Source organism: Lonchura striata, chromosome 8 (assembly GCF_050655825.1).
Source record: "Lonchura striata isolate lonStrDom1 chromosome 8, ASM5065582v1, whole genome shotgun sequence".
Taxonomy (NCBI): domain Eukaryota; kingdom Metazoa; phylum Chordata; class Aves; order Passeriformes; family Estrildidae; genus Lonchura; species Lonchura striata.
The window spans coordinates 16,411,285-16,430,043 of NC_140710.1; the positions used below are offsets into that span (position 1 = coordinate 16,411,285).

At 41.9% G+C, this 18,759-nt stretch overlaps 1 protein-coding gene across 21 annotated transcripts in view; it reads right to left on the reverse strand.

The window, feature by feature from the left end:
- ZNF644 (zinc finger protein 644) overlaps positions 1–18,759 on the reverse strand; it is a 77,884-nt gene that overhangs the window by 37,433 nt on the left and 21,692 nt on the right. For 9 of the 21 annotated variants that reach the window (XM_085586425.1, XM_085586430.1, XM_021526396.3 and 6 more), the window contains exon 1: positions 10,959–11,006. The exons of 6 other annotated variants lie outside the window; for them this stretch is intronic. The gene's annotated coding sequence lies outside the window, so the exon portion shown is untranslated. Of the gene's footprint in view, positions 1–10,324; positions 10,422–10,676; positions 10,815–10,958; positions 11,007–18,759 lie in introns of those variants that run through there. 6 more of the 21 variants (XM_085586427.1, XM_085586417.1, XM_085586421.1 and 3 more) reach the window with 3 other exon arrangements.

Genomic DNA, 18,759 nt, shown 5'->3' on the forward strand with positions numbered 1-18,759 from the left:
TTTTTTTTTTTTCCCCAATACATTACCTGTACATTAATTGCCTCTACTCTTCTGGTTATACAATCACTCTGTACCCAGTTATATATATTTTTTTCCTTCGCCATACATTATCATGTAAGCTTTACACAGAGCACCTCAAAATACAGTGGCATACCCTATGACTATAAGCACTGCAAAAAAGCATTCCAGAAAATATTTACACAAAATCTTCCCTACTTTGTAAGAAATTTGATTACGGTTCCTTAAAAATTTTTAGTCCAAGTTTGCACCTCCCATTTCTCAGCTGAAAAGTAACTGAAAATGCAAACCAGGAAAGCTTGATCACTGAAGTGCTAAGGAACTAACACCCTTAAGTAAAAAAATATGGATTTTGTACCTTAAACCAAAAAAGCAAGCTTTTAGAAACATCTGAGGCAACCTCTTACATTTCAAGGTTTTTTAAAATACTAAACTGTACAGTGATGTTACACATTTGTAGTATTTTCCTCTCCTTTCTCCAGAACTACAGAATTTTCATAAAATCATTAAGTTTATATTAAAGTTAAGCATAAAAATAAAAAAAGTTTAAGTTAAGATTGTGTCCATCAAATGAGTGCATCCCCTTTAGTGTACTATTAAACAACACCATTCAATAGTTCAAAGAGCTGTCTTCACATACTACTCATTTTTCTACAACTTTCAAGTTTTATCTTATGCATATTTGGCACACATTACTGTAAACAGTTTATCAGCCACACCTCTTACTGAACGAATCCAGTGTTTTTCCAGTCAAGGAAATCTGACAGAGAAAAAACCCCGGAAGACGAAAAAAGTACAGAAAAATGGGATGTTCTCTAGGTATATGTCCTAGGGTGATCATGCCAATCGTGTGTTCTGTTTATGTTTGATATTATGTTCTGTGCTTTCAGAACTGACTCTGTAAGCAAAGGTTTGTTTTGCCTTGTTATCAGCCGGTTCACCTCCCCCCATGGTCTGCTGTCTAGAAGAGGCCAGTGCTGGCTGGCTGGCTTTTGCTTGCTTGGCTTGCTTGCTTCTGCTTTTGCCTTTGCTTCCCAGTTAGTTTAGCTAAGCAGTCCAATTCTTTCCCTGGACTGTTTCTTTTCCTTTCCTTTTTCTGATACCCTCCAACCTACTCCGGACTGGGACCTGGGAAGCACCGAGGAACACCGAGATCCTGCGCTCTGTGATCTGCAGCAGCCATCCCCAGTGCCCAGAGCAATCCCCGGCGTCCAGACCCGGGCAACCACCCCCAGGAAAGACTTTCTGGATCTGTTCATCTCTTCAGAGTGGTGAAAGAGTTTTGTTGTCATCTGGTGTTGTTAATTTTCTTTTTGGTGCTGGGGGGTGCTTTGTTTGTTAAATAAACAGGTTCTTTTCCACTTCTCTCAGAGAAAATTTGTTCCCGAACCAGGTGGGTGGGGAGGGGCCGTGGGGGATTGTTTTCTGAGGGCTCCTTCCAGAGGGTCTTCCCCAAATTTGCCCTAAACTGGGACAGTATAAAACACATCACACATATGGGACTTTTGAAGAAGAGCAGACACAGTTTACTATCAGACCATACCTGTCCTCAATCTGCCACCTGTGGAATCCTGATAGAGAAAGAAATTACTCTTCACACATTCACTGAACTTGACATATCCCTTACCTGATGCAATGCATAAAATAACCCTGAAAATTCTCAATGTAACTGCAACCTATTAATCAAAAACCTGCAAGAAGTTTACGACACAATGCATACACTTATGTCCTTATCAAATGAAGTACAACTGTTTCCCAAGTAGATTCCACTCTAAAATCTGACCCTTATTTATATATCTCAAACCTTATTTATAAATCTTCAAATAGAATTTAGGTTGGGCATATTTATTTCAAACTCAAAATATAAAAAAATCTTAATAAAAAAGCTTTGCTGCATGAAGAAAAAACATTCAGGACTTAATTTTAGAAAGCCAGAATTATGTTACCATATACAACATATTTTGTGAAATAGTATCTCATTACTGTTTTTTTCCCTGCAAGTTTTTTTTATAGGGACATTATGTTTATTATTAAAATTTAAAACCATTAAGCATTTTTTTTAGTGTAGAGAAGGCAGTAATGAGGCTTAAAAAGATATTTACTAGAAATTAGTTTCTCCACTAAGCAGACTGGCATTCTAAAACAAGACTGCCTGATGATATCCATTATATCTAAATGGATTAAAATATCTGTTCCCTTTAATAACAGTCTTACTTCAAGGCAGTATCTCACAACATTTCAAACAGTAGTTAAAGCAGCACATTAATAATCATGCCAAGTTCTTACTGTAGCAACAATAATTTCTGGTAGCCATTTTCTTTCCAGTTTTAACACTGTTTCAAAGCAACTGTTTCCTGCAACCTCTGTACAAACCCAAAGGCAGCCAACTGCTCTGCAGTTTTCTCTGGCTACACTCTTCAGCTGTCTCCCTCCAGACCCTCTCCAGTCCAATGTACTCACCTATCAGTATTCTCTAGCGCTGCACTCCACTCAATTGCAGTTCACATTAATGGAAATATGCCAGCATGGCAGTTCCCTTTTTAAAAAACCCCCAACGACCCAACCCCCACATTTAGGAAACGAACAGTTTGCGACTGAAGGACACTTTAAGGGGAGAGAGCTGCAGTTGGTTCTTTTCACCTGCAGGAGCTAAGGACGCAGAGCCCAGCACAGATCACCAAGCCGCAGGCAGCCTCCGCAGATCACACACTTCAGCACCAAGCCAGTGCTGCAGCCAAAAACCAGTTCTTAATAGACTTGTTGTGACTATCTCTGCATTTTCTACATTATAAGGCAGACTAGTGTACACATGCACTTCCAAGTCTTCTCTGTGTTTCTAAAGTCTTAAAAATGACAAAACTTGAAACACTTTCTTGAATTAAGACTGCAATGCAGATTTCAAAAAAAGGTTGAGCCTAAAATCCTATGGCTCCAAATTAATGATAAACGACTATTTTCTTCTTTTCTTATTTAAAAAAAAAATAATAAAAAAAAAATCTCTCCTTCTTGATATCATGACAGTTTGAAAAAAACCAGTAGATAACAGAAAGTGAATTACATGAACATTTGTAAGAGCAATGGCAGGAAATAGTGAACTGGTATTAGCACATAAGTACTCCCTACAAAACAGGATCCTAAGCCCAAATTCAGTTCCTCACAAGCTTGTTCCAGTTGAAAGGATAGCTATGCTGGGATCACGAGCTCTCATGCCTGCTGTCTGTCTAGACAGCGTTTCTGACATTTCCTGACCATAGCAGGAAAGGGAATCTCCTGTTCCTAGCCTCAGAGGAAGTATATTTTCTGTGCCCATGAAAATGATAAACCTAACAAAAATTTCCTAGAGATTTCATGCATGATTTTCATAAATATTTGCAAAGCTTTGCTCATTAAGTGCTAAGAAATAATTAAGGGCTTACACTTAAAATGAAGGAAGGCTTACAGTGAACTCTGAATTGGTGCAACAGAGATTTTATTCTGATATCCCTATGACAGAAGGACAGAGTAGACACTGAGTATTACTCCCTGTAAACAGCACTGCTAACTCTCAAATAGCCTTATTCCTTATCAGAGGACTAAGCTGTGACTACAATGAACGTCCCAAGATGAAGAAAATACCCATGTAAAACAATCCCCAAAAAACACTAACTCCAAACCAATCACCTAAAAACATAAATTCCAACACTGCCATTCTTATAGCAAAATCTATTTACAAATAAAATATACATATATTTCATACAATAAGATTCAGCCACTGTTTATCAGATTTGAAGTGAAGCTACAAAAAGCTTTAATAATTGGGTTGATATATAAGCTATAACCTTTACAGTCTACAAAAGAGCACTCTGGGGAGCCACATATACTTAGCCAGTAACATAAGGACTTCCCTTTGGAGCCTGCTTTTTGGTAACAGAGGAATGGTTTTGGTGAAGAAGGAAAGTTATAATATGCTGTCAACATGATCACCTTAATAGACCTTGAAAACAGAAAAAATCCATTCCTTGCTGAGCTGCTCAGTGTTCACTTTTGGTCTGATGACACTGTAAGTTTCCACCATTGTCCATGGCCTACATAAATAGGTAAAAACTACTTCCTACCTTAGATAAGCTGTAGCAATGTAACATAATTAAGCCAATTGTGTTTTATTTTACATTTTCATGCCAGATAGGTGCATTAGTGTTCTCTGAATAGGAACAACAGTCATTTTACAACTGAGGTTATTCTACCACACCTGGCAAGCAAACTGGAGCAAATGCTTCCACATCCCTCTTTGAAATATAGTTTGTTACTGCCATGAACACTCATTTGAGCCAGTCACACACCACCAGCACCACAACCACAGTTCAGGTCTGGCACAGCATCCACATCTCGTTAGTAAGCTCCTATTCATGGTCCCTGTGTTCAATTGGACGGGGTCCACAAGCTTTATTACTAACATAGTCATCATACAGGAGTGTTTCCTTTAGTGAAATTTCACAGAGTTTACTAAAGTTACTGTCTTTGCTACAAAATTAGTCCATGAAAAGCAATTTCCTATGAAGCAGGTGTTTTCAAGACCTACCCCAAGGACTCTACTCAAGTGATGCACTACCTTGAGGACTACTTTCTGAACTGTTTAATAAACATCTATGGAGTCTCCATGCGAGACTGCAAGAAGATGCAGCAGTTCTATGCAGGTTTCACTTCAAGATCAGGGTTTAATGAATCTTTCTCTTTTCAGCATTGAACCCTTTAAATGATTGTGGACTTGATTCACTTCATTTCAGACAAAAACATAAAATCTTTGCTTCTTTTGCTATTTTAATTAGTTCTTCCAACTACACAAAGGCAAATTGAAAAACTTGGTATTTCCAGCATGCCACACTAGTTATCCTCACCTGTGCATACCCAGCCCATTGGCTGTCCTTGATTTGTCAGTTTTTCTAACCAGAGCATGTTTCCCAACCAAACTTGCAGAAGTAGCTTAAGAAACAGGACAGACAAGACAGTTACTCTATGCCTATTTCATATGCTTTACACTGGATAACTAGGATAGCACAAAAGAACTGGATCTGCATGGCCTAAGACTGCATAAAATTCAAGAGTATAAATGGCACAAGTCATTCACATCATTACTCTGTTTCAGAATATACACAGTTTTTTAATTGAAGCAAAGAAACCTGTACGTTTCCCACCCCAAAAAGGACATAACCCCAAAGACAAAATATTTTCTTCTAGCAAGTACACAGCTTATGTTATTTGCAGTAGTAACAAAGCTTCTTAAACCAAAGTCAGCACCAAAGATAAAGGAAACTTTGTCTTGGACATTCACAATTAAAATAAAAAACCTCTGAATACCTTGTTCAAAAGCTTCATCAATTCAGAATGACTAATGTCCCTAAAGCTTGGTGTTCTACATCAACAGAGGTTCTGTGCCTTCTTTTGGGCCCATCAATTTGTCTACTTATTGGCCCCAGAGCTATGATGTTTCCTCATTACTGGGAATTTTGTAAGCATACAAGTTAGATTTCAAGACCTCTTGTTTGTTTTCCGCTGGAACACTGAAGAAAATATAACCAACACTTAAATGTTGAGAGAATATGAATGAATATGAAATCTAGTTTAAATGGATAAAAGGAGCAAGAGTAACTTTTCCTCAAGTTCAAAGCCAACATATGGAAGCATACTAAATTAAAGGAATTCTGATATAAAGGTTCAGAACTTAATACCTACTTTAAACAGCTTCAGAGAAAACAACTGCCATGAATGATACTGCAGAACTCTGATAAAAGTACAGATATACATAAGGGATTGTTAAAAATTGAAGGAATAACCTGTCTTTATCCTCAGATTCACAAAACTAATGAAATTCCAAGAACAAATAAAACCAAAAACAAAGAAGTTACAGCACAGAACAGGTCAGCTTCTCCAAAATAAAGCCTTCAGAATATCCTAACCAAAGCTCCTCCTTGAACCAGAAAACTCTTTGGAATTTACGATATTTAGACGGAAACAGTGATATTTGTATCCTTGATTTTTTAATGAGGTATAGGCATCCACAAACCACTCAAGATTGGTACTTTGGTCTTGAAAAGCCAAGAGGATTTTGGGTGGAGATTTTTTTGTTGTTTTCTGGTCAGGGGTTTTTTTTGGAGGGGGGGAGGGTTGAGAAGCGAGGTGGGTTTTTTACACGAATAGGATTGGCCTGTGGAAAAGTACTGGTAACTTTAACAGTTTTGCATTCTTTCAAATAGGTGCTGATTTAACATCATACAGGTTTGGTTTTTATTTCTGAATCTCCTTTAAGGACAGAAAGAAATGCTAATGAATCTACAGTGACAGAAAACATGAAGAAAAAGAACAGCCTCAAGCAAGTAAAAACCAGAGCACTCTTCCCTGCTGAAAATGGCATTCTGGAAAATTACTTTAAAAAATGGAAGGAAAATTAAGGTAAAACTATCTGTCACAGCAAAAGTGAAATCACAGATATATTTCTTTGGACAAAAAGCACCCTAACTCCTAGTATTAGTATCACTAAGTTGGAAGAAAACTTTGATCAAAGATCACAACACAGGTGATCACTAATTAATCCTCCCTCCTTTATATTTCCATCCTTTGAAAACAGTATGCATCAGCATGCTTCAGGAGCAGCTTACTAGATGGACCTAAAGCCAAGTTCCTAGAAATTATTAAATAGAACTTATAACACTACTCAGTATCCTAGAGATCAAAGCAATCACCTTGCAGAAGTCAAACAAACCTACTTTTCTCTAAATGGCTCCACAAGAAAAAAAACCCAGAACAACCAAAACCCAAAAACTAACTCATCATTACAGCTCCAAAATAAGTCCTGCTGTGATACTGCAGTATTTCTTTTGCAATACTATCAACTCATCTCTCAAATTTTCTAATGGACATAGCTGAACTTCTGAAAAGACTACAGAACCTGGATGTCTTCAGTTTTACTGAATGTAAGTACATTGTCCTAAATATTACCTTCATTTAGAACTTTGTATGATGTTACAAAACACAATATTCCAACTTTTAATTGCCTATATAGAAATGTTAATAAATATCTGTAAAGATATAAAGATAAAGAAACACAACTGTTTCTTTTTTCTTGACATAACTCCTTACTAGACAAGGCATCATCTCTGCTCACCTCTGGCAACACTTCACTGGACTAAAAAATGGAAGGCAAATTCCAAAGTTGTTTTTAGTGTCTAAAAGACATTTCTAAAAATGAATTATCATAATACCTGTATGGTATTTTTAGAAATACTGTGACGTTTCAGTTATATAGGAACCTGGACAGTTTCTCCCAAACATCATTTCTATTTTTTGCTCTCTCCTTTGTGCAAAAATACATTATACCTTTTAGTGCTCATTACTGCTGGTGAAACATTGAAAAGCAATACCACTGTGGTAGAGAGATACCTGGAGAACAATTTTTTTCAGGACAAGCTGTTCTTCCTCTCCAAATCGCACATATGCCAGGGAAGAAACAATCTCTCTCATCCAGCAGCTCTTTCAGCCACATGTACAGCAGTGAGAATCACACTGAACATCCTCAGCAAGTCTCACCACCTCCAAAGTCTGGGAACAAGGGACGGGCATTTAGGGGGACATGGATGGAACACTAGTGATGTACTCACCTTACTCCAGAACACTAACAAAAGGAAAGGTCTCTAAGAATCCATGCTAAAGCAGCTCACCAACAAGTCTACTCCTTTTTATCACCTGAGTCACTACTGTCCAACAGTCAAGGCTTTACAAGAACACAGAAAAAGACAATCACTACCCTAAACCACTTCTGTAAGGAAAAAAGTTAAATAAAACAACTGTTCAACAGTTTCCCCAAAACAAAGATCTGGAAAGACCATGGACAGTATTGGTTATGGAACAACACAAGCAACCTTTCCACCTCAGTTTCTGCAGCATTTCAGCTCAGCTTGCATTCCAGACATTCAAGTTCTACTCCCTCCCATTTTGTAATTGCTCCAAACCCTTCAAGTTTTTTCACTTCAGCTTATCTAAGTTAATTCACCATCACATGTCTCCCCAACTTATCTTCCCCCTTCTACCCCAGAAAAAAACCTGTCAAAATATAGTATTTTTTTGTTAATAACTACCTGTTTAGGGAGTTCTAACTGCTATTTTGTTCCCAGCTTTCTACAAGTTGAGAAATTGTTTTAAAAGTAATTTCAGAATATTCACCACAACACATACACATTGCAGTTATTTTCATTACATGCCAGAGATTCTCAGTTTCAAAGTTTTGCCCAAGAACACAAAAGATCAGGTGATTTCAATATGTTATTAAGTATGTTATGAAAAAGGAAGCAAAAGAGGGCAGTGAACTCACTTCAGTGTGGGAGAGAACTGCAAGAAGCCAGCTGCAGAACTGCTTAAGCACAAACTATTGCTCAAGAAACTCCATTAACAACCCTTGACTTCAATGTCCATATGAAATTCAGTTAAAGGCATTGCCATTATTGTTTAATATCCTGTTTATTCCGCTGATACTCCTATTTCAATCTTTTCTGTATTAAATAACCTCACAAAGATGCTCCAAGTGGTCAGTGACTTCTTTTCCTATCAGCCATGTCATGTCACCTGTTGAGAGTTCAACTACCTTTCTGCATTAAGAACTTGCATACTTTCCTAGGCATATTCCTCCTAGTGCTACTAAGCATAAATCAGACACTGGACATCATGGAACTTCAAAAAAAGTCCGAGTAGTATACCCTTGGTTGTTTGGTTTTTTGGGTTTGTTTTTGTTTTGTTTTTTTTTTCCCCCCACAGGGATTTGTTTTAATTAAAAAAAAAAATCATGCAGACTGAACAAAAGAAAAAAATGTATAAAAAGACATGTCAAATCTCTTTGGTGGCATTATGGGTGTTTTCCTCTATAAAATTCCTCTTCCTTGGATAGGTCTTTTTAGTAAAAATGAAATCTGTTGGAATGAATACTAGACATCAGAAGAAACTATTCAAAGAAGATATTCTGAAGATTATTAATTTCAAGTCTCACTGTAATTATTGTATAACTCTGCGCCATATCCCTCTGCAGTTACATTTTACAGGTTTGCAACATCAGCTCTAAGTCAGTGTAACAGGATTATCACACTGCACTGCTCTTTGAAGCACCCTGCTCAAACTCCTCTCCAATAAGAAAATTGCTGCAGTTTCTCTGCTCCTAAGTGACCCACTAAAAGCTTCCCCAGATTTATCCTGCATTGTCTAATCAGCCCATTTATTCTGTCCTTGAATCACCAACATTGCACAAGTCAGGTAGGAAAGAATTCTACACAGAAGAATCACATTAAGTTACCAAAACTCTGAAGCACTTTGCCCTCCATTGTGAAGAATCTTCTCTTTAAAATTTGTTTTACAACTTGCATCAAAAATTATGTTGCAACTTGTATTAAAAACCCTGGCAATTAATTAATGTGTTAATTCATTACTCTATACAACATGAAATGACTTCTCACTCTAAAATCTGGTGCACATTCATTCTTCATATATGTTTGAAAGTTCCATGACACAATCTTCATAATTAAATTATGAGCTGGAAAGAGAGGCAAGAATCAGAATATCACCACAAATGAGGTTTTGATTAAAGGGCTAGAGCTGTACAGCACTGATGGAAACCTATTTTGATATATCATACTTGTTTTCCATGACCACTTGATTTGTCAGTTTACAGACCACACTACCACGACAGAGGTATTGCCAATAGGCTGAAGGTTACACACAAGCTATAAGAAGAAGAAAAACTTTCTAGATTTCACACATGTTCCATTTGCCAAGATGATGCCCATCACTGCAAGCTCATAACACAGACTTTGTCAGAGAAACCACCAGATCCCGAAGCTGTTGGGAGCCCGAACACACGACTTTGGTACCCGAACGGGTGACTTTTCCCTCGCTGTTGTGAACCACCTTTGCGCCGGGAGCTCTGCCACCGCTCCCGGAGGGCACACCGGCCAGCGCCGCGGCACTCGCCAGCCCTTTGTACCGACACCAGGCGTTTCGGAGCCTGCCTGCCTCACGCCAGGAAGGAAGGCAGCGAAGGGGAGGGTGAGGAGCGCAGGCTCCCCCTGTCCCAGGACGGCAGCACAGCCTTTCCCGGGCCGGCCGCCAGCACAGGGGGGCAGCGCGGGCGGGACCCGCACCAGGAGACGCGCGGCGGAGCACGGGCGGCCTGGCGGGACCCGCCGGGGCGGGCGGCGACAGGCCCCGGGCTCCTGCAGGCCCCCCACGGTGATCCCGGCCACCCGCCCGCGCCGGCATCGTCCCGCCCGGCCAACCCGCCCGCGGGCATTACCTGGATCCCGCTGCCGCCCGCCCGGCCCCGGGCCCCGAGCGGCGGCCCCGGGCTGCCCGGCTCCTCCGCGCCTGGCAATGGCGGCGGCCCCGCTCCCCCTCCCGCTCCGCGCTCACTGGCTGCGCCGCTTCATGTGACCGAACAAAACCCTCCTCGACACAGCCCTTTGTGTCCCGCCCGGCCGGGGCACCGGGAACGCCGCTCGTCGGCTCGGGGAGGTGGCCAGAGGCGCTTGTGGGGACGGAGAGACGCGACAAGGCGGAGTGAGGAAGGAAGGGCCCGGGAGGGCAGCGCCTATCGCGGCCGCTCGGCCTCCGCCAAGCCGCCGCCCCGGCCCGCCCCGGCCACTTACCGCGGCGCGGGTGGCTGCGGCCGAGCCGCGGAGCCGCACCAGGTCGGAGGCGGCCGCCATGTTCCCGATGCGGCAGGATGGGGCAGAGCCGCCCGCTCCGCCAGCCGCCGCTAGGGCGGGCGCCCGGCCGGCCCCGGCCCGATTGGGCGGGCTCCGCTCGGCACCGGCCTGCGCCCCCCGGCCCGCGGGGCCCTGCGCCTCCCGCTCTCCCCCCTCACCCTGCGGCCGGGCGGGGGCGGCGGGGGTGCGATACAAAAAACTAAATCGTAACGGGAAACTCACGGGCTCTCCGGACTGTGCGTCACGCCGGGGTTACGTCCTGCGCGCGCCGCCGTGACGTCATCGCGCAAGTCTACCGACCGCCCCGCCGCTCCGCGCGCAGCTGCACGCACACGCACACACGCGCGCCGCGGCTGGCGAAGGGCGCACGCGCACGGCCTCCCCTCCATTCCCCCGCACGGAGCGCGCGCCCCTCCCGCTCCCGCGCGCTCGGAGGGAGTGTTCCCCTCCCCGGGCTCGGAGGGAGAGTCCCCGCCGGCGGCTCCCCAACGCGGCGGGCGCTCAGCGCTGGCTGTGGGCACGGCCGCCGCCCGGCCTGCGGGCTGCGCTTCCCACAGGCCCTGAGGGCGGCTGAGGTGCGGCAGATCTGCGCCGGGCGCTCCCGAGGCGGCGGAGCGCAGAGGCCGCCTCAGGCTCGGGCTCAAGATCGGGCTCTCGGGCTCAGGATCGGGCTCTCAGGATCGGGCTCTCGGGCTCAGGATCAGGCTCTCGGGCTCAGGATCGGGCTCTCAGGATCGGGCTCTCAGGATCAGGCTCTCAGGATCAGGATCAGGCTCTCGGGCTCAGGATCGGGCTCTCGGGCTCAGGTTCAGGCTCTCAGGATCGGGCTCTCAGGATCAGGCTCTCAGGCTCAGGATCAGGCTCTCAGGATCGGGCTCTCGGGCTCAGGATCAGGCTCAGGATCAGGCTCTCGGGCTCAGGTTCAGGCTCTCAGGATCGGGCTCTCAGGATCAGGCTCTCAGGATCAGGCTCTCGGGCTCAGGATCAGGCTCTCAGGATCGGGCTCTCAGGATCAGGATCAGGCTCTCAGGATCAGGCTCTCGGGCTCAGGATCGGGCTCTCGGGCTCAGGATCAGGCTCTCAGGATCGGGCTCTCAGGATCAGGCTCAGGCTCTCGGGCTCAGGATCGGGCTCTCGGGCTCAGGTTCAGGCTCTCGGGCTCAGGATCGGGCTCTCAGGATCGGGCTCTCGGGCTCAGGATCAGGCTCTCGAGCTCAGGATCGGGCTCAGGATCAGGCTCAGGATCAGGCTCTCGGGCTCAGGTTCAGGCTCTCAGGATCGGGCTCTCGGGCTCAGGATCGGGCTCTCGGGCTCAGGATCAGGCTCTCAGGATCGGGCTCTCGGGCTCTCGGGCTCAGGATCAGGCTCTCGGGCTCAGGATCAGGCTCTCAGGATCAGGCTCTCGGGCTCAGGATCAGGCTCTCAGGTTCAGGCTCTCGGGCTCAGGATCAGGCTCTCAGGTTCAGGCTCTCGCTCAGGCTGCTGCGGACGGGGCGCGGGGAACCTGAGCGCAGCGGGCACTGCCTGGGGCGCGGACACCACGAGGTGACACAAACACGTTCGGTGCCATCCTCTCCTCAGACTAATGCTGCTGAAGTGAACCCCGGCTCACAGAGGGAATTCTCCCGGAGTCGGGGGGGAATGCCAAGTGTGTAGAGACTGCTTAAATTAGTTAGTTTTTTCCCCTCAGACTTGCTTGACCCAGGGAATTTCACACTCGAGTGAGAAGCTGATAAAGGCAATGTTAGAGGTGTGAGCGGTGGTCAGAGTGCTCAGGGACACAATAGATGTCAGGAGAGAGGAAGAGGTAAAACACGGCACAAGTAATTCAAAAGGGGTGAGAGATGGAGCCAAGCACTGTCAATCATTCCAGCCTCTATTCCCAGAAAAGTACAAAAGCAAATAATCATACATCTTTAAGTACATGATAGCTAATGAAGTGATAAGTTACAGCCAGCATAGATTTGTCAAATCACATCGAGCCAAACTCATCCCAAGCTGTGACAATAACAGGCCTTGGATGTGAGTAGTGCTCGGTCAGTTATGGCTTCACTTAAGTCAGGTTTTGGACACCATCTCAGAGAAGTCTTAATTGAGCAAGCAAAAGACATAATGAAATTACTGCACTGGTGCAAAATTACATCAGCAACATTTCACTGTGACAAGTAGCAGGACAGCATATATGGTTCCCTGGAGGCGGGTATGCCATGACTGTGGTCCCAAGTCTCATTACATATGTGACAGAATACAGTTTACATGGATTGGACTGACCAACAATGCCAAACTGGCAGAGCTGGAAACAAGTTACAGCACAAGAAAAGAATTCAAAACCTTCCTGAAAAAATAATTGCAGAAATATGGTGCAATTGAATAAATACAAGTGCCAACTTCAACATTTAAGCAGGAAAATAACAATTGCACAATTGCAAGACTGGGAACAGATGAATAAACACCAGGTTTACAGAAAAGGGGCGGGGAATCAGAGTAAATCACAAACTGAACATGCATCAACAATGTCACACCGTTGTGAAAAAAGCTGCAGTACAGAGAAATGCATAAACAGAACTGTCATATCTAGGACATAGGAAGAATCCCTCATCTTTAATACTGGTGAAGCCTCATCTGTGTGTTCAGATTTGGCCTCTGCATTTGAAGAAAAATTTCTTTCAAAAACTTCCAGTAGAAGACAGTACAAGGAAGGGGGGGGGTGGGGGAAGTCACCATTTTAAAAGATGTGACCCTAATTGAAAATAGGAATGTGTGAGATTTTTTAGTATAGAGAATAAAAGACCACAGGAAGAAAAATCCATTGTTCACTGAGTCCACTGCAGACAAGGCTAAACATAACAGCTTTAAATTGTACTGAGAAATTTTAGTTAGACATTAGGAACAGTTCTAATGCGATACAGATAAATAAAACTGGCATATATTCTCAACAGGATCCTGAAAATGGTATTAATATGGTTTTTAATATTAAGTTAAATATCTGTAAGGAAGTATAGAAGCATTTTACTGCTGTGAAGTAATGGAGGCACACTAGCTAATAATTGTTTTCAGCATCATTTTCTGTAGCTGCAGTTGCCATCCAGCTATCTAGATATCTGTTCTGATGCTATTTTTTTCTGACAAAAGTGAATCCCAGGGGCATTTAAACATTTAATATGTTGTCATGATCTTACGCACAGGTGTAGATATCCCCTTTGGGAGTCTTCGTCATGTTACAATCAGTATAGCTGTGTAGCAACATATGTCACATGCTCAGCTAATTTATAAACTTTATATATCACTATAAATTCCACATTTAAAAATAATGTGTGTGTTAGTGCACATTTAACCATCATCTATCACTTTCTTTGCTTTTTCTCCATGGTACCAGAGGCTAATTTTCCCCAAAATCCATTAAATTCAGGGGTTTCTCTGGAGCATGCCAGTCAGGAGAAGGCAGTGTGAGTGGTTTATGTTGCGGGACTGAGACCCACCAAACTCAACTCATTAGAGATGACTAAAAGGCCATTAAATAGGCCAATTTTCAATCTCCACTGAGTTAGACTGAATTCAAACTGATAGCCCACAGGCAAAAGGCTATGAATTTCATTAACAGTACCCCAAAGCATTCAGTCCCCTAATGAGTGCTAATATTATTCTTCTGAGAATTAAGCTTATTTTCTGAAAATATACATTTATAAAATCGAGTTCTAATTATTTTGGAGCTTGTAAGGACAGTTTTTCCACTGCTCTTAAGCAAAAGAAACATTATCATCTTGTACAATCCACAGATTCCTTCTAAGATTCTTGTATCATATGTGCTCCATGCTAACCAAAATACAAACAATAAAAGTTGAAAAAGCAAATATTAATACTACTATGCTTCTGTCTGAAACTCATCTATTTTATTGCACGCAATAATTTTTAGGTCATCACACTTAATTTAAATATATTTTTTTCCCATAGAAGGTAAGATTTAAGGAACAGCAATTATTGCCTCAATTCTGCAATTAATAACTGAAGGAAGTCATCAAATTCCATAAAAATATTAACTTACAGAAAATGCAGTATCTTATTACATTTTACATCTATTTGTGAACAAATAAAATGCTTAGCTTAAGAAAACCTGAACTTCAGTTCTAATGCTGCCAAATCCCACGATTTATTAATAGTTTAAAGATATCTAGCAATTTTTTAATCTCTCAACCTAATTCTTTTACTAAGAGGCCAAATTCCATTAGCACTAGCGAATTTTAAAAAATGCTTATGATTCACATAATCAGTGGATCAAAAAAATCCACATTTGGTGTGAATGAATAAAGAACATAAATGCAATATTTCATTCAAATGGCACTGTGGTAAAAGATTATGTCCAGTGGTGTCAGAAGTCTTTATTTATTTTTAATTCCACTTCTCTTGCCATTTATAGTATGTGAAAAGCAGTAGATTATCTTAAAGGCTGCATGATGGATTAAGAAGATTTGAGAAATAGACACAAAATGACACAAAATTGGGATTGCATGTCTGCACAAAATAGAAACTTTAGGACCAGTGAAGCATTCTAATGTCAGTAAAAGAACATGTATGGCCAGTAAAGAGCCACACAATAGGATCCTTGAAAATCAAGCCAGATACTGCACAGCTGGCTTTCTGTTTGCAGGAATGCTGGCTGTGTCCTGTATTATTTCTCCATCAATGCAGACAAGGCCTAACAATGGTTAAAACAGCATTTGAAAATCTCTTGAGAGACTGATGCTCCTAGTTCCTCCTGATCTTCAACGTGGCTATAAAAAGCTTAAACCAAGGCAGGTTCTTTCAAGTTAGCAGCAAAGTATGATTAACTGGAACCAATTTAGAAACTGTTTCTTCATATAAACATTTTTGTAGCTGAAGCTGCAGAGGGAGAGTTGGAAAATGTTTAAGCTGAAGCATTTTGAATGAAAAAAGACTGCAAATGCCTCCTTGTAACACATAGCAAAATCCCAAATGCCTGGAGGGAAAAACTTTTTAATGATAATTTCTTACATTTATATAGCACCTTTAATTCCCTAGGACCCCAAGCACTTCATTAACTCTATGCAAAAAGCTTCACCATGGAAATATAGCCACTATATGCATCATTCCTTGAAAATTTCATATTCAGTTGACATATATTCTGGTTATCCTGTGTACAGCAAACAAAACAACAGCAGATAAAATATTAAGCTATATAATTTTGAGTTATAGAACATTTTAAGGCTGTACGGTTTACAAAATGCTATCATGTAATGGATAAATCACATTTAGCCCATTAATTTTCCTTCTCCATTTACTATTTCAATCTCATCTTTAGCCCTTGGTAGAAAATTTTGTCTTCCATAATATTTTCAAAATTAAAATTATTCTTGATGTCTGAATTTCAGACAAAAATGGTCTCTATAGGAAAAGTAACATTTTTATGAAATACACTACTACAGTCAGAAAAAGTAGTTTTTGAGTACCTGAGATATAGTGATGGGATTTTTTTTAAGGTGAGACGGTTGTACTAATAAAATCCCTTATCTTTATGTATAAAGTTTGTCTTGTCTTTGCCTTTAGACCTTTGTAACTACAAAAACAAGCACACAGAAACAAGATATGAAAGATGTCTGTGTTTCATTGCTCAACTCGCCACAGAGTTTTTCTTTACACTCTTCAGAGATGCTTTTGTTTTTCTTGCCTTTCTTAAAATGAAATGATGCTGATTTCACTAATATCCACAAATTTAGGAACTCAATGTACTGGTTGCTTCAACAAACAGTAATCAATATTATTTCAATTTAAATATTAGAAGAACTAATAAAAGAATTATTTGGAGCAGTTTGATTTATTTCAACATTGTGAAAAGAGAAAGGGGGAAGGTGACTTTTCCTAATATTTTTTTTGCTGCTTGAGCTGTTGATTCATGTCTTGCTGGCTTGTTTCACAGGCCCTTTTGAGATACAGTTGTCAATGTTAATGAAAGAGGATAGTCTCGTTTATTTTTCAGACAGAACAAAAAATGTATTTTATTTATAAATTTCATCTCTGCCATAATTAAAAATATTCTAGTGATTTTTGTCAATATGAATTAAACTTTTAAAATTACCAGTAAAATAACAAGAGAGCGGAAAGAGCATACAGGTAAAATTAAAACCATTAACCCTATGTCTCTCTTAACAATGATCCCAAGATAAGGTTAGTGCTGAAATAAAGCATTTTGCAGCAGAAGGGTGTTTAGACAGTGTGCCTAGGGAAACATTACTGCTTGGCACTGTGGATTGCCTTCAGAACTGTCCTACTGTTGTGTATGTTTGGAATCTCGAGAAGATTGCTCAGATTACATAATAAAGACAACTGCCACTGTTTTCTCACTGCTCAGCTTCTGTCCACAGGCAATGGTACGAAAATTTCCGTGTCTGTTCTCAGACCTGCTCCCCTTGGCTAGGCCTGTGCCTGCAATTACAAACCAGCTTTTGTCGGGACAGCAGCTCCTTCCCAGCTTCCCACAGTCATCTCCTGTTCTCAGTCTCACCACCATGCAGTGTTCCTGTCATCTGCCACTGATCACAGGGGAGCAGCTGCTGGGGCAGCACTGCCTGCCTGGCACACCAGGCTCCATTCTTAGCTGTTCCACAGGTAAACATTATCAATTACAAATCCTGGATTAATTATCAATAGTCATTAATTAACCTTAGCCCTTATGCTCATTTATTTCATCAGGGGGTATTCTAATTCATCCTCCATTAAAAAGACAATAGCTAAGCCTACATCTGTGTTCCTTTCAGGAGGATCTGCCATCTCTCTTCTCATATCTGAGTTACTGAGCTCAAGTCTCACAGAATTCAAAGAAAGTAATTCACAAGAAAGCAGATTAGTGTAGGAAAATACCACCATACATTATAACACTGACCTTCTTAAAAACTATGCATTGCCTTGGAGAGTTGCCATTTGCATCACACACAGGAAGCATTAATATATGAAAATATGCTATGAGCAATGAAACCATAACAGGTTGCTTCCTGAATCTGTTAATTATAATTTAGTGTGAGAGGAAGAAAGCAGTGAAAGCAGTGGCAATAAACTGGCCTTCAATAGATGATGGAAAAGGACTATATCTTATAGGTATAAATTATCATAGCTCTGCTTAACTGATGATTCAGTTCATATTAGTGCCAAAAGGATACACAGGGAGAAGAGAGAAATAATAATTTTAAGATCCTTGTTTCAAGTGTCACACTGGTAGCCTTAACGTCCCCCTGCAGAGGTCACAGCACTAATTAATCCAGCCCCTACATCTACGGGCCACATGCCAGACCTTTGCCACAACTGTGCTACACTGGCAGAGTGCTAGTGACCAGAGGGAAACTGCACTAGGACTAAAGTGTCACCTTCTGTCTCCTTCAAGGTGTGTCACCTCACTTCCCAAATCCACCTCTGTGACTAGCATCAGGGTCACACCAGCGACTGCAGCACATATTAGAGACCAGAGCAATGTCAATGTGGAGAATTAGTGACAAGAATCCTTTCAGGCACACTCCATCTCTAAAGCTGTGATTTTTCTATGTCCAGTGAGGGACACAGGTGGCACAACATAGGGAAGCCACCTCTCTCAGACAAAGGGAGGTGACTATTTCAACACCCTCCCCAAAAAGAAAAGGCTTTGCTCTCCAACCCCCACCACTTCCGTACTTCAAAGTCAGCTGGCCAGATGGAACCCAGGACAAAGATCCAAGTGAAGACATCTTCACCAAAACCCTTTGCCTTAAGAAGTAAGTTCCATATGTTTTAGCAGCACTTGAAAAATGAACAGTGTCTCTCGGTCATCAAAATCATTGCCAGGCAGGATTTCAAACTGCCTTCTTTTCCCTGCAATTTCCTACTCCTCTTCCTGGTATGATATTGCTACATCAGCAATTTTGATTTCTTTCACCACTCCATGGACATACACACCTTCCTGTCCTTATGCCAGACACAATTACAAAAAGCTTTATTATTGTAAAGTGCCAGAGATTTGTGCATGGAAAGACACAGCAATCGC